We start from the raw sequence: 16,348 nt of genomic DNA, 5'->3' as shown, positions 1-16,348 counted from the left end.
AGATGACTACTGTCTCCAGCCGTAGTGAACTCTTTCATTGAGCTCTTTAAGGAGCAAGCTCTGAACTCTGAGAGGTTGCGTACATCTTGATAACTTCGATACGTTGACAACACTTCCTTGATATGACGTCATGGTGAAAATTCACAGCAGCACTTCGCTGACCACATGAACCGTGTCCATCTCAACATTAAATTTACTGTCGAGTAGCAGAGGAATGGCAAGCTTCCGTTCTCGGCTGCTTTAATAGAGCGGAAGGCAGCGTGCCGGCTTAATCAAAAATGGTTCAAATGGCTCTGAGCACTATGGGACATAATATCTGAGGTCATCAGTCCCCTAGAACATAAAACTACTTAAATCTAACTAACCTAAAGACATCCCCCACATCCATGCCCGAGGCAGGATTCGAACCTGTGACCGTAGCGGTCGCGCGGTTCCAGACTGAAGCCATCATTCTGTGCACAGGGATCTAAGCACACTGGCAGGTATTTGAACGCCGACAGTTGTCACTAGTCTGTACGTCAGAAAGCGGTCCTCAGCGCATTAGTACTGGGAGCAAAGATTATTTCTGACGACGATCATCTAGAGTCTGAATTTGAGTATTCGAAGCACAGCAAGGGAGAAACAGCTAAAATTTTCAAGTGCCACCGACGAAATACGCCTCGGGTATCCGTGGAAAAGGCCAAGGCAGCTGCATTCCGTTCACACTGTAGAACAACTACTAGCAAGATAGCACTCGCGCTGAAGAGACACAGACTGGGACTAGCGTGCCCCCCCCCTCTCCCCCCCCCTCCCAACTTCGCCAAGATAAGAGATACGTTACGCCCCGTTAAAGACGACATACGTCTTCGATTTCCTGCCGTGTATGGTGTCCCTTGTGAATGTGGTAGCATTCTACACAGATAAACTATTCGCACTGTTGGTGACCGTTGTGCAGAGCATTCAAGGTGTATTAAGTAAAGGGAACTAGAGAAGTCAGCCGTCCGTGAACATTGCCCAGAAAACGAGCATAAAGTAGAATTTGAAAAGACGAGAGTTTTCGCTCAAACTCTATCGTATTGGAAATCTGTAATAAAAGAACATGGCGAAAATGGAATAAACAAATCCTTGGTGCATATTGTGGTAATTTAGTCTCTCTCTTTGTGTGAATCCCGCCTCCAAATAGCAGATGTGCAGCAGCACCAATTTTGCACTCACTTGTTTTAAGATCATGTAATGGTGGCAATACTCGATTCTCCACACATGGCGTGCGTCCTTTGTTCTTGTTGCAAAAGAAGCTGTGACTGTAATTCGCTGAAACCACTTGCTGAATAGTTTTTCAGGTGCATTGCAGAGTTTAGGATGTCATTCAGCGTACATCAAATAACATTTTTATTCGACGACAGGCTTAGTAATGATGCAGTTCTCTTTGTGAAGTACACAAAATCGGAGATTTAGGTATGCGCAAAATTGATTCCTTTAAGGTCAATATTAAACGTAAGCGTTTGAAGTATAAATCGATAAAATTCATTAATATAAGAAATTTAGACATTTTTCAGCCCTCACGCAAGTAAGTTGGTGTCCTGTTGGTATCGATCTCCATATCGACGCTTCGCCGCCTTTTTGTCGTCCTTCTGCACTAAAATCCTTGTATCACCATGTAGATAAAACGATCACCTTCAAATGGAAATGGTCGTATGGCGTCAGCGGCTGGGAGTTCCCAGTCGGGAAGTTCGGCCGCCAACCGCAAGTCTTATTGAGTGCGACGCCACATTGAGCGACTTGCGCGTCGACAATGGGAATGAAATGATGATAAGGACAGCACAACACACAGTCCCCGAAGGGAGAAAATCTCCCACCCTCGCCAAGAATCGAACCCGGGCCCCCATGCGCGGCATTCCAACGCGCTGACATTCAGCTAATATCACCTTCAAGGGACGAGAAGATTCGAGTACGTTCGTTCCACTTCACTCGACACTTAAATTATCTGGAAGAACTGTCCCGATGGTACACTTTTATAACACCAGTGATTATCAGTCACCGTACACAGGTTGGTCCATTGATAGTGACCGTGCCAAATATCTCACGAAATAAGCATCAAACGAAAAAACTACAAAGAACGAAACCTGTCTAGCTTGAATGGGGAAACCAGATGGCGCTATGGTTGGTCTAGATGGCGCTGCGATAGGTCAAACGATATCAACTGCGGTTTTTTAAATAGGAACCCCCATTTTTTTATTGCATACTTGTGTTGTACGTGAAGAAATATGAATGTTTAGTTGTATCACTTTTTTCGCTTTGTGATCGATGGAGCTGTAATAGTCACAAACGTATAAGTACGTGGTATCACTTAACGTTCCGCCAGTGCGGACGGTATTTGATTCGTGATACATTACCCGTGTTGAAATGGACCGTTTACCAATTCTGGAAAAGGTCGATATCGTATTGATGTATGGCTATTGTGATCAAAATGCCCAACCGGCGTGTGCTATGTATGCTTCTCGATATCCTGGACATCAACCAAGTGTCCGGACCGTTCGCCAGATAGTTACGTTATTTAAGGAAATAGGAAGTGTTCAGCCACATACTTGTGTTGTACGTGAAGAAATATGAATGTTTAGTTGTATCACTTTTTTCGCTTTGTGATCGATGGAGCTGTAATAGTCACAAACGTATAAGTACGTGGTATCACTTAACGTTCCGCCAGTGCGGACGGTATTTGATTCGTGATACATTACCCGTGTTGAAATGGACCGTTTACCAATTCTGGAAAAGGTCGATATCGTATTGATGTATGGCTATTGTGATCAAAATGCCCAACCGGCGTGTGCTATGTATGCTTCTCGATATCCTGGACATCATCCAAGTGTCCGGACCGTTCGCCAGATAGTTACGTTATTTAAGGAAATAGGAAGTGTTCAGCCACATGTGAAACGTCAACCACAACCTGCAACAAACGATGATTGGTTGGTTGGTTTGGGGAAGGAAACCAGACAGCGTGGTCATCGGTCTCATCGGATTAGGGAAGGATTGGGAAGGAAGTCGGCCGCGCCCTTTCAGAGGAACCATCTCGGCATTTGCCTGGAGTGATTTAGGGAAATCACGGAAAACCTAAATCAGGATGGCCGGACGCGGGATTGAACCGTCGTCCTCCCGAATGCGAGTCCAGTGTCTAACCACTGCGACACCCCGCTCGGTCAAACGATTATTCCCAAGTAGTTGTTTTAGCTGCTGTCGCGGCTAATCCGCACATCAGTAGCAGACAAATTGCTCGAGAATCGGAAATCTCAAAAACGTCGGTGTTGAGAATGCTACATCAACATCGATTGCAACCAAAAATGGTTCAAATGGCTCTGAGCACTATGGGACTTAACATCTATGGTCATCAGTCCCCTAGAACGTAGAACTACTTAAACCTAACTAACCTAAGGACAGCACACAACACCCAGCCATCACGAGGCAGAGAAAATCCCTGACCCCGCCGGGAATCGAACCCGGGAACCCGTGCGTGGGAAGCGAGAACGCTACCGCACGACCACGAGATGCGGGCGATTGCAACCGTATCATATTTCTATGCACCAGGAATTGCATGGCGACGACTTTGAAAGTCGTGTACAGTTCTGCCACTGGGCAAGAGAAATTACGAGACGATGACAGATTTTTTTTCACGCGTTCTGTTTAGCGACGAAGCGTCATTCACCAACAGCGATAACGTAAACCGGCATAATATGCACTATTGGGCAACGGAAAATCCACGATGGCTGCGATAAGTGGAACATCAGCGACCATGGCGGGTTAATGTATGGTGCGGCATTATGGGAGAAAGGATAATTGGCCCCCATTTTATCGATGGCAATCTAAATGGTGCAATGCATGCTGATTTACTACGCAATATTATACCGATGTTACTACAACATGTTTCACTGCATGACAGAATGGCGATGTACTTCCAACATGATTGATGTCCGGCACATAGCTCGCGTGCGGGTGGAGCAGTATTGAATAGCATATTACATGAGAGGTGGATTGGTCGTCGAAGCACCATACATACCATGGTCCTCACATTCACTTGATCTGACGTCCCCGGATTTCTTTCTGTGGGGAAAGTTGAAGGATATTGCTATCGTGATGCACCGACAACGCTTGACAACATGCGTCAGCTCATTGTCAATGCATGTGTGAACATCACGGAAGGCGAACTACTCACTGTTGAGAGGAATGTCGTTACACGTATTGCTAAATGCATTGAGGTTGACAGACATCATTTTGAGCATTTCTTGCATTAATGTGGTATTTACGGGTAATCACGCTGTAACAGCATTCATTCTCAGAAATGATGAGTTCACAAAGGTACATGTTTCACATTGGAACAACCGAAATAAAATGTTCAAAGGTACTTACGTTCTGTATTTTAATTTAAAAAACCTACCTGTTACCTACTATTCGTCTAAAATTGTGAACCACACGTCTGTTTGTGACTATTACCGCGTCATCTATCACAAAGCGAAAAAAGTGGTCCAACGAAAACAATCATATTTCTTTACGTACTACGCGAATATGTAATAAAAAATGGGGGTTCCTATTTTTAAAAAAGGCTGTTGATATCCGTTTGACCTATGACAGCGCCATCTAGCGGGCCAATCATAGCGCCACCTGGTTTCCCCCTTCAAGCTAGACAAGTTTCGTTCTTTGTAGTTTTTTCGTTTGACGCTTATTTCGTGAGATATTTGGAACGATCACGATCAATGGAACACCCTGTATATGAGACGCCTTCTCTCTAGAAATCACTTCCAATGCTTAAATGCAAATATTCGGTGAAAAACTGACCTTTGGACCGCAATAAACATTAGCAAAATTTACACACCCTCCGTTGCCCATATTTGATGGCTGCAGCGGAAGCCATTAATGTAAATTCCTAAAGGACAAACAAAGCTGGGCAAATATTCTCGCGGTAGCCAAGCACTAGAGCAGTTTGCACAGTTATTACAGTTTCCCAATACGGTAACGCCATCCTCTCGGGTGGAATAAAAAAATGATCGTAACTGAATATGCAATAACAGAGTAATCATGTACGACTGTGATTGCGTTTTTGTTCTCTGTGTTGTGTAGAGGTCTCCATTTATATTGGAGCAAATGTACGTGTGAGGGGGCCACCACACCGTCCACACTTCGCCCTACCTCCACCGTTCCGATAATCCCCTCCCGATTGCGCGTGGCGAAGTTGCCATTGGTCACCACCGCCAGATCCCCGTTCGGCTCCAACCTCTCCTTCCCGACCCCACCGAACACCTGATCCTTATTCTCTTCTTCCCCGGTCTTACCATCACCTACGCCACCATCTATGTCCGCCCTAACGCCCCTATTCCCTTCGATTTCCTCTCCCACATCGATCGTACCTTCTCCTCCTACGTGATCGCCGCCGACCTCAACATCCATAGTCGTTCCGCCGCCCAGTTACGGCGGTGGCAACGGTTCCTCTCCTCCCTTCAAGGCGACCTCATCCCCATCCCCCCGCACACCCGTCCTGAATCCAACTCCACTCCCGATGTTATCCTTTCCTCCCCCAACCTCCTTGGCCGCATAACAGTGGATGTCCTGGAGGCTATTGGTAGCGACCATCTCCCAGTCCTCCTCACCGTTTCCGACGGTCGACGTCCCCGCCCCGACCCTCGTAATGACCCTCGACCCTCCCCCTAAGTACGTCCATGACTATTCCCATGCCAACTGGAATGCCTACCGGGATACCCTCTCCACCCAGGTTGATAGCCACCACTTCACCTACCACCACCCTGACGATGTAACACATGCTGCCTCCTTTCTCCAGCAGACCTTGTCTGAGGCCGTGGAGGCCTACGTCCCTACTGTCGCCATCCACCCCCACCGTCCTCCCTTACCTCCACAGGCCGTCCTCCTCCTCCGTGAATCCCGCCGTCTCTACCGTGCCTTCCTCCACATGTGTGACCCAGACACACTAGGACGCTACCGGCAACCCCAGCGACACATTCGTAATTTGCTCGCGGCTAAGAAACGCCGGGACTGGCGACAGACATGCACCCATTTGGATGCTACCCTACCTATCAACTCGTCCAAGTTCTGGTCAGCCTTCCATCGCCTTACCGGAACTAAACCATCCCCCAACTGTCCTCTTCTCCATGATAATCACCCCTTCCCTGACACCCTTAGGAAGGCCAATCACTTTGCCTCCTACCTCTCCGATGTGTTTTCCATCCCCGATGATCCACAGTTCGATTACTCCCTCTTCCCGGATGTCCGCGATCGAGCTGACACCTCTGTCCCTCCCCTCGCACCTGGTTTCCAGTACTTGGACAACATTGCACACTTGGAACTCAATGCCCCTATCACTACACAGGATCTCATAGCTACACTCCGCACAAAACGCAACACCGCTCCTGGTCACGATCGTGTCACCTACCATCACCTTCGTGAAGCTCCTATCTCTTTCCTCTCCACTCTGGCCAGGCTCTACGACGTAGAGCCTGTCCACCGTCCGCCGTCTCTTCCTACCGTCCCATCAGCCTTACCTCAGTCTTTCGCAAGGTTCTGGAATCTATCCTCACCCGACGCATCCACCAGCATCTCCGCCAGCACCACCTCCTTCCCGTTACCCAGTGTGGCTTTCGGCCGTCCTTCTCTTCCGGCGACCTTCTCCTTCACCTCAGTCATCTCCTTTCTGACCAGCTTAATTCCCGTCGCTCCACAATCTTCCTCTCCCTGGACCTCGAACGTGCTTATGACCACGTATGGCATTCCAGTCTCCTCTTCAAGCTCCAAACCTTCGCCCTTCCCAATAACTACGTCCGTCTGATCGGCTCCTTTCTCTCCCACCGTCCTTCCTACATCACCATCCATAACACGGATTTCTACACCTTCTTCCCCTCCGCCGGTGTGCCTCAAGGCTCCGTCCTCTCCCCCCTTCTGTACCTTTTGTACACGGCGGACATGCCGCCGCCGTCAGCCCCTGTCCACCTTCTCCAGTTTGCTGATGACACCATCTTCCTTGCCCTTGCCCCCACCCTGCAGCGCTCCCAACACCTTCTCCTATCCCATCTTGACCGGTTCACCACTTGGTGCAACCAGTGGTTGCTCAAGGTCAATCCCTCCAAAACCCAGGCGATCAGTGTAGGCAAAACCACCCCTTCCTTCCGCCGCCTTGATTTCTATCTCACCATCTATGGCCGTCCTATTGCCCTCACTCCCACCCTTAAGTACCTTGGCCTCACCCTGGACTCCCCATATCTGTCTCCTCAAGCTCCTTTCCGGCCATACGTGGGGTCTGGACCCCTCCACCATCCCCCACACCTATAAATCCCTCCTCCGCCCTATCCTTTGTTATGTCCATCTGGCCTGGATCTCTGCACCCCGTACCTTTTATAAATCCCTCCAAATCCTTGAACGCCATGCTCTCCGCCTCGCCTATCGTATTCGTCTTCCCTCCCCCACACGGATCCTGTACAATCTCATCCCCTTCCCCAACCTTCTCCTTTTCCTTGAAAGGATGCATATCCTGTACACCTCCCACAAACTCGATCCTCCCCACCCGCTTGTCTCACCCATCCTCTCCCACCCCCGCCCGCTGCTGCGCCTGTATTCCCACGTCCCACCCGGTCTCCATCTCTCCACGCTCCTTACCCTCTCCCAAGGTGGCTTCCGCCAGCTCCCCCTCCCTGATGGTGTTCTCCTCCCCTCCATCTAACCCTCCTATCAACTTTGATCCTCCCCCCCACTTCCTGTGTCCTTTCCTTTAGGAACCCTCCCTCCCTTCTCTTTCCTTTTCCCCTGTCCCCTTCCTCCACCTCTCTTCCCCCGTGCTTCCCCTCCCCCTTCCTCCCTTCCCCCAATCTCCCCTGCCCATGGCATCTGCTCTCCCCTCTCCCTCTCCCACCCCCCTCCTCCTTTCTTGGCAGGTCCCCGGACTCGCACATGGTTAGTGAACTTTCGCGCGCCGGAGATCAACGCCTCATGTTTCGGTGTGTGCCGTCGTTTTGTGTAGTGGTTCAGTGTTATTCGTTTTGTGTACCTACGTTCACGTGTGACACTCTTCGTGTCTGTATGTGTCCAGGTGTCTGACCAAATTTTATCTTGGACTCTACGCCCGTGAACGGCTCCATGTATTTAAAAAAGTGTTTGTCTCCGTTTCTATGTCCACCATGTTTTTTTCTCTAAATGTCTTCATTTGTATCTTTTGTGTTTCTCTGGGCCAAAGAGCGGCGTAGTATGCTGCTGCTGGCCTGCCTGTAAACAGGTTTAAAAATAACAATAAAGAAAAAAAACATGTGAGGGGGCCTACTTCTGTCTTGCCGCTTCGAAGTAAAAAAGATTTTCTAAAATATCTTCAAGTGTTGTTGTCGATCCAACAGAGAGGCAAAAAAAGATGTTATACCCACTGCTTCTTCCGTTAGGGTTTAATGGAACTACGAAGGAGGAGGTGGAATTAATTCGTCATTAGTAACTGATTTAGAACTCTGTCATCAAATATTCGAGCGCTAGCCACTCGTTAACTCTTTTAGGACATTTGCATACTACATATCACTACACTCATTATTTAGCATCTGAGCACATTGGAAACATGTATTTATAGTACTCTAGGCTATATTTGTTAACGAGGTTCACATAACCAAGGAAAAAATTGTAGGAAATACAGTTGAGAAATGGAGGCAGATTTTACAATTATCAAGCATTCATTCCATTTTAAAAACTAACATGAAATCTTACTGTAATGTTATTTATCTTAAAACAAAAATAATAGAAAACTAACATGAACAGCTGAAGCCAATTACGAGGTTTGGAACTTATATAGTGGCAACTATTTATCCACGACCGACACTAAAGAGTTACATGTTTGCGTCTGTTACTGTCCTTCAAAGCAGTCACCAGCGTTGTGTAGAACCCGTTGCCAGCGACGTGGAAGGCGCAGTATACCGTTAGCAGAGCCTGTTCTGTTGAAGGTGCGAATGGAGCAGTCTACTGCCCGTCGAATCTCTGGAACAGTTCTGAAGCGAAAGACACGAAGTGGTTCCTCTATCTTCGGAATCAAATCAAAGTCACTGTCACCTGCGACCAGCTTTGCGAAAGAAACAGCAACACTTCTGTGCAACCCACCCTTCATTTGGCACGACAGTGCGCGAGTGCATACAGCGCAAGCTGTGGCTGCTGTGTTCGGTCGATGGGACTGGGAAGTACTGTACCATCCACCATAGCCCCTGGACTTAAGTCCTTGTGACTTTGATTTGATTCAGAAGATGGAGGAACCACTTCGTGGCATTCGCTTCAGAACTGTTCCAGAGATTCGACAGGCAGTAGACCGCCCCATTCGCACCATCAACAGAACCGGCTCTGCTAACGGTGTACTACGCCTTCCACAGCGTTGGCAAGGGGTTCTACACAACGCTGGTGACTACTTTGAAGGACAGTAACAGGTACAAACATGTAACTCATTTGAATTGGTTGTGAATAAATACACTCCTGGAAATTGAAATAAGAACACCGTGAATTCATTGTCCCAGGAAGGGGAAACTTTATTGACACATTCCTGGGGTCAGATACATCACATGATCACACTGACAGAACCACAGGCACATAGACACAGGCAACAGAGCATGCACAATGTCGGCACTAGTACAGTGTATATCCACCTTTCGCAGCAATGCAGGCTGCTATTCTCCCATGGAGACGATCGTAGAGATGCTGGATGTAGTCCTGTGGAACGGCTTGCCATGCCATTTCCACCAGGCGCCTCAGTTGGACCAGCGTTCGTGCTGGACGTGCAGACCGCGTGAGACGACGCTTCATCCAGTCCCAAACATGCTCAATGGGGGACAGATCCGGAGATCTTGCTGGCCAGGGTAGTTGACTTACACCTTCTAGAGCACGTTGGATGGCACGGGATACATGCGGACGTGCATTGTCCTGTTGGAACAGCAAGTTCCCTTGCCGGTCTAGGAATGGTAGAACGATGGGTTCGATGACGGTTTGGATGTACCGTGCACTATTCAGTGTCCCCTCGACGATCACAAGTGGTGTACGGCCAGTGTAGGAGATCGCTCCCCACACCATGATGCCGGGTGTTGGCCCTGTGTGCCTCGGTCGTATGCAGTCCTGATTGTGGCGCTCACCTGCACGGCGCCAAACACGCATACGACCATCATTGGCACCAAGGCAGAAGCGACTCTCATCGCTGAAGACGACACGTCTCCATTCGTCCCTCCATTCACGCCTGTCGCGACACCACTGGAGGCGGGCTGCACGATGTTGGGGCGTGAGCGGAAGACGGCCTAACGGTGTGCGGGACCGTAGCCCAGCTTCATGGAGACGGTTGCGAATGGTCCTCGCCGATACCCCAGGAGCAACAGTGTCCCTAATTTGCTGGGAAGTGGCGGTGCGGTCCCCTACGGCACTGCGTAGGATCCTACGGTCTTGGCGTGCATCCGTGCGTCGCTGCGGTCCGGTCCCAGGTCGACGGGCACGTGCACCTTCCGCCGACCACTGGCGACAACATCGATGTACTGTGGAGACGCCCCACGTGTTGAGCAATTCGGCGGTACGTCCACCCGGCCTCCCGCATGCCCACTATACGCCCTCGCTCAAAGTCCGTCAACTGCACATACGGTTCACGTCCACGCTGTCGCGGCATGCTACCAGTGTTAAAGACTGCGATGGAGCTCCGTATGCCACGGCAAACTGGCTGACGCTGACGGCGGCGGTGCACAAATGCTGCGCAGCTAGCGCCATTCGACGGCCAACACCGCGGTTCCTGGTGTGTCCGCTGTGCCGTGCGTGTGATCATTGCTTGTATAGCCCTCCCGCAGTGTCCGGAGCAAGTATGGTGGGTCTGACACACCGGTGTCAATGTGTTCTTTTTTCCATTTCCAGGAGTGTATTCTCTTCTTGTAGGTGCGGTCCTAATCAGCGGGCTATTGGCTGACGTCTCACAGCCTTCTCTGCTCTTGTGTTCTTCGTCTTCGTGCCGGTGCTTGTTGATTCACCGGAACGAATATGACACAGTTGGGTAATCAACCAGGAACGTCTACATCCATTCCCTTACAATGTTCTAAGAGATACAATTTCTTCTTACGTGTGCTGCAAGCCTAATGGAGTGAAGACAATAAGAATTTAGGTCAGAGAAGGAATACTGCTCAAATGGCCGGTGGCTGCTTGCGGAAAGCAGGAAATACTACCCCGAGTTCTGGTCCTGGCAGAAATTGTCACTGGAGTCCAGATTTCTATGCAATACTTATTCATTTTCTTCGCTCCTCCGCACGTAAAAAGTGTAAATGTTCACCAATTATAATGTCACCACTGATAAACTTCATTTTAACGTGTTTCATTACAATTGCGTGTTTCTACATATTTCAACATTATGCTATACCTTAGTACGTATGATTGCTCTTTAGCCTTTTCCATATTTCCCTACGCACTCAATAGGCCCTATCCTACCATAAAAGTTGAAGACAATAAGTGAATATCTGCAAATCACGTTCTAGTGCAATCAGATTTGGTTAATTGCACCTGGATTATCAAGGACGTGGTTTTACTTAATTTTCTAAGGTACGGAATTTTAGTTATGAAAGGAAAAAACATTCAGCAACAGTACTGTAGCCATTATCGTGGCCGAGCGGTTCTAGGCGCTTCAGTCTGGAACTGCGCGACCGCTACGGTCGCAGGTTCGAATCCTGCCTCGGGCATGGATGTGTGTGATGTCCTTACGTTAGTTAGGTTTCAGTAGTTCTAAGTTCTAGGGGATTGATTACCTCAGAAGTTAAGTCCCATAGTGCTCAGAGCCATTTGAACCATTTTAGACCCTATCGTGTGCAGTAACGGGATTCATGTGCTGTAGAGAATGGCAGTGAGGCAAACGAAAGTGTAGCGGCCCTGTCGAAATTGGCAGTGGGCAGACGTACCGCCGAATTGCTCAACACGTGGGGCGTGAGGTCTCCACAGTACATCGATGTTGTCGCCAGTGGTCGGCGGAAGGTGCACGTGCCCGTCGACCTGGGACCGGACCGCAGCGACGCACGGATGCACGCCAAGACCGTAGGATCCTACGCAGTGCCGTAGGGGACCGCACCGCCACTTCCCAGCAAATTAGGGACACTGTTGCTCCTGGGGTATCGGCGAGAACCATTCGCAACCGTCTCCATGAAGCTGGGCTACGGTGCCGCACACCGTTAGGCCGTCTTCCGCTCACGCCCCAACATCGTGCAGCCCGCCTCCAGTGGTGTCGCGACAGGCGTGAATGGAGGGACGAATGGAGACGTGTCGCCTTCAGCGATGAGAGTCGCTTCTGCCTTGGTGCCAATGATGGTCGTATGCGTGTTTGGCGCCGTGCAGGTGAGCGCCACAATCAGGACTGCATACGACCGAGGCACACAGGGCCAACACCCGGCATCATGGTGTGGGGAGCGATCTCCTACACTGGCCGTACACCACTTGTGATCGTCGAGGGGACACTGAATAGTGCACGGTACATCCAAACCGCCATCGAACCCATCGTTCTACCATTCCTAGACCGGCAAGGGAATTTGCTGTTCCAACAGGACAATGCACGTCCGCATGTATCCCGTGCCACCCAACGTGCTCTAGAAGGTGTAAGTCAACTACCCTGGCCAGCAAGATCTCCGGATCTGTCCCCCATTGAGCATGTTTGGGACTGGATGAAGCGTCGTCTCACGCGGTCTGCACGTCCAGCACGAACGCTGATCCAACTGAGGCGCCAGGTGGAAATGGCATGGCAAGCCGTTCCACAGGACTACATCCAGCATCTCTACGATCGTCTCCATGGGAGAATAGCAGCCTGCATTGCTGCGAAAGGTGGATATACACTGTACTAGTGCCGACATTGTGCATGCTCTGTTGCCTGTGTCTATGTGCCTGTGGTTCTGTCAGTGTGATCATGTGATGTATCTGACCCCAGGAATGAGTCAATAAAGTTTCCCCTTCCTGGGACAATGAATTCACGGTGTTCTTATTTCAATTTCCAGGAGCGTATAAATGCCGCTCCTGCCAGCCTCGGCCCCACAGTACTAGACCGCCACGAGGAGAACGTACGCAACTGGTAGCTGCGTGGTCAGCGCGACGGAATGTCATACCTAACGTCCCGGCTTCGAATCCCATCTGGGTCGGAGATTTTCTCCGCTAAGGGACTGGGTGTAAAGTTGTTCTTATCATCATCATTTCGTCCCAATCGACACGCAAGTCGACGACGTGACGTCAACTCGAAAGACTTGCACCAGGCGAACGGTCTACCCGACGGGAGACCCTAGCCACGCGGCATTTACATTTTAGTAGGAAAGCACTTAAAAATGGTTCAAATGGCTCTGAGCACTATGGGACTTAACATCTATGGTCTTCAGTCGCCTAGAGCTTAGAACTACTTAAACCTAACTAACCTAAGGACATCACACATCACCCAGTCATGACGAGGCAGAGAAAATCCCTGACCCCGCCGGGAATCGAACCCGGGAACCCGGGCGCGGGAAGCGAGAACGCTACCACACGACCACGAGCTGCGGACGAAAGCACTTAGATAGCAATTATTGGTGATCCATATCCATTGCTCGTATGGACATAGTATACAGGGTGGTCAATTGATACTGACCGGGCCAAATATCTCACGAAATAAGCATCAAACGAAAAAACTACAAAGAACGAAACTTGTCTAGCTTGAAGGGGAAAACCAGGTGGCGCTAGCCACAGGCGCTGCCATAGGTCAAACGGATATCAGCTGCGATTTTTTAAATAGGAACCACCATTTTTTATTACATATTCGTGTAGTACGTAAAGAAATATGATTGTTTTAGTTGGACCACTTTTTTCGCTTTGTGATAGATAGCGCTGTATTAGTCACAAACATATTGCTCACAATTTTAGACGAACAGTTGGTAACAGGTAGGTTTTTTAAATTAAAATACAGAACGTAGGTACGTTTGAACATTTTATTTCGGTTGCTCCAATGTGGTACATGTACCTTTGCGAACTTATCATTTCTGAGAACGCATGCTGTTACAGCGTGATTACCTGTAAATACCACAGTAATGCAATAAATGCTCAAAATGATGTCCGTCAACCTCAGTGCATTTGGCAATACGTGTAACGACATTCCTCTCAACAGCGAGTAGTTCGCCTTCCGTAATGTTCGCACATGCATTGACAATGCGCTGACGCATGTTGTCAGTGGATGACGATAGCAGATTTATCTGACAAACCCTACTCTTAGGGCTATATTGTATTTGAACTAATGGAGCTATGGAGATGTTTGTAAAAATGGCAATGACGTATCACTCCATGTTAATGTAATACTGCCGTCTTCTGAAGAAGATAGGTTTAAACCTATCGAAACCTAGGTAAAGATTACTTTATCCTTTGCAACTGGTCGGCTGTTTTTAATCTAATTATTACATGCGATTCTACAAATTGTCGAAGTGTGCTTTACAGCATTATTCGTGCTTACGCTTCAGTTTTTCCTCCCGTGTTATGTTTTTCCGCATATACAATTTCAAACAAGTATTGTATACACAATACCACGTACACAAAGGATACCAACCGATTTACACATTCAATTTAAGCGGATCAAAGTTTTGTTTGCGGTAACAATTAAGAAGGCTCAATATCGGTCACTCGAAAACTCTGCAGTTGACTTACTGCCAAGGTGTTTTTATGTTAGTCATATTTGCATTTTAACCCCGTACGTAGGTTGATAACAATGACCAAATTTATTATAATGTGAGACCTCACACGCCGTCAGAACTCGTTACCTCTTTACGTATAAACTCTTGGAAGACGTTCCTACTTTTCTCGTTTCCTTTCGATCGAACGTAGGGGAAGTAGTGGTACAGGGGGACCGCAGCAGCGAATGAACCTAAACTGTGCTGATCTTTTCCCGTTTCCAGCTCAGCAGGAGAGCAAGACGCTGACAAGGCGCACCCAAGCTTATTTCTGGCGACAGCAAATCAATGAGACGACAGGAAAAGTTGCGGCGGATATCCGCAAGGTTCTCCGCAGGAATGTAAAGTTGTTTCGGACTTGGAGGGCGAGAAAATAAAATTTATTGGAAAAGGCATTCCGGCAGATTCGCCGCCCCAGGGAATTGCAGCAAAAGGACAGCAGGTGAGTTTTCTTCAGATCTGAAACTGAAAAACCGCGGTTCCTTTTTTCTTTACTCGCCCATGACTGTAGTAAATGATTTGCACGAGTTGAGGGTAGACATTACACTCCATGTGGTAACTATGCACATTTGCATTATTCACTATTTTATTCATAAACATATCTGGTAAAGAATGAAGGGTAAAGAAGAAATTTCACACATGAGGAGCACAAAAGAAAAGTTTAAGAAAAGTTTACGATGATACTTATATGTTTCATGCCGTTTGCTTCTTCTGCTACTCATTGGAAGCGTAACTGTTATGACCGTTATGGTTCAAATGGTTCAGATGGCTCTGAGCACTATGGGACTTAACTTCTGATGTCTTCAGTCCCTTAGATCTTAGAACTACTTAAACCTAACCAACCTAAGGACATTACACACATCCATGCCCGAGGCAGGATTCGAACCTGCGATCGTAGCGATCGCGTGGTTCCTGACTGCAGCGCCTAGAACCGCTCGGCCACTCTGGCCGGCTTGACCGTTATGAGGGAAGAAACCAGGTCATAGACAAAAGAGGCTAACTATATTCGAACTCTATGAGATGTTTTAAACTTAGACACAGTGTCTGAGTAAAATATTCCTCTGGCATCTCATCTACATCTATATCTGCATCTATGTGGATACTCTGCAAGTGACACTTAACTTCCTGGCGGAGAGTGCATAGAACCACCTTCACGATAATTCTTTGATATTCAAATCTCGAACACCACGTGAAAAAAAAAAAAACGAACACCTACATCTTAACGTGCGAATTATTATTTTATTGTGACGATCGTTACTCCCTATGTAGGTCGGCGTCAACAAAATATTTTCCCTTTCGGAAGAGAAGTTGATGATTGAAATTCGTGAGAAGATCCCGCCGCAACGAAAAGCGCCTTTTTTTTTAAATGGCGTCCACTCCAAATCCCGTATCGCGGCAGTGACACTCTCTCCCTTATTCTCCATAATATAAAACGCGCTGCTCTTTACAAGACGATGTTCGTTCCTGAGTACTCGACAATGTACTACTGCTGTAACCCTCCCTCACATGATCCTCCGTTTGTTTGTCTGTCTTCTTCTCCCTCTTACTCTCGAAGACGTACTATCTCTTTCTCTCTCACTCACACACACACAATAACAACAATAACAACACACACACACACACACACACACACACACACACACAAACACACAGAGCGAGAGAGAGAGGGAGGGAGGGGAGAGGGGTAATCG

This window comes from Schistocerca cancellata, chromosome 7, assembly GCF_023864275.1.
Source record: "Schistocerca cancellata isolate TAMUIC-IGC-003103 chromosome 7, iqSchCanc2.1, whole genome shotgun sequence".
NCBI lineage: Eukaryota > Metazoa > Arthropoda > Insecta > Orthoptera > Acrididae > Schistocerca > Schistocerca cancellata.
The sequence above is the reverse complement of the archived record's forward strand: the minus strand, read 5'-3'. Positions refer to the sequence as shown.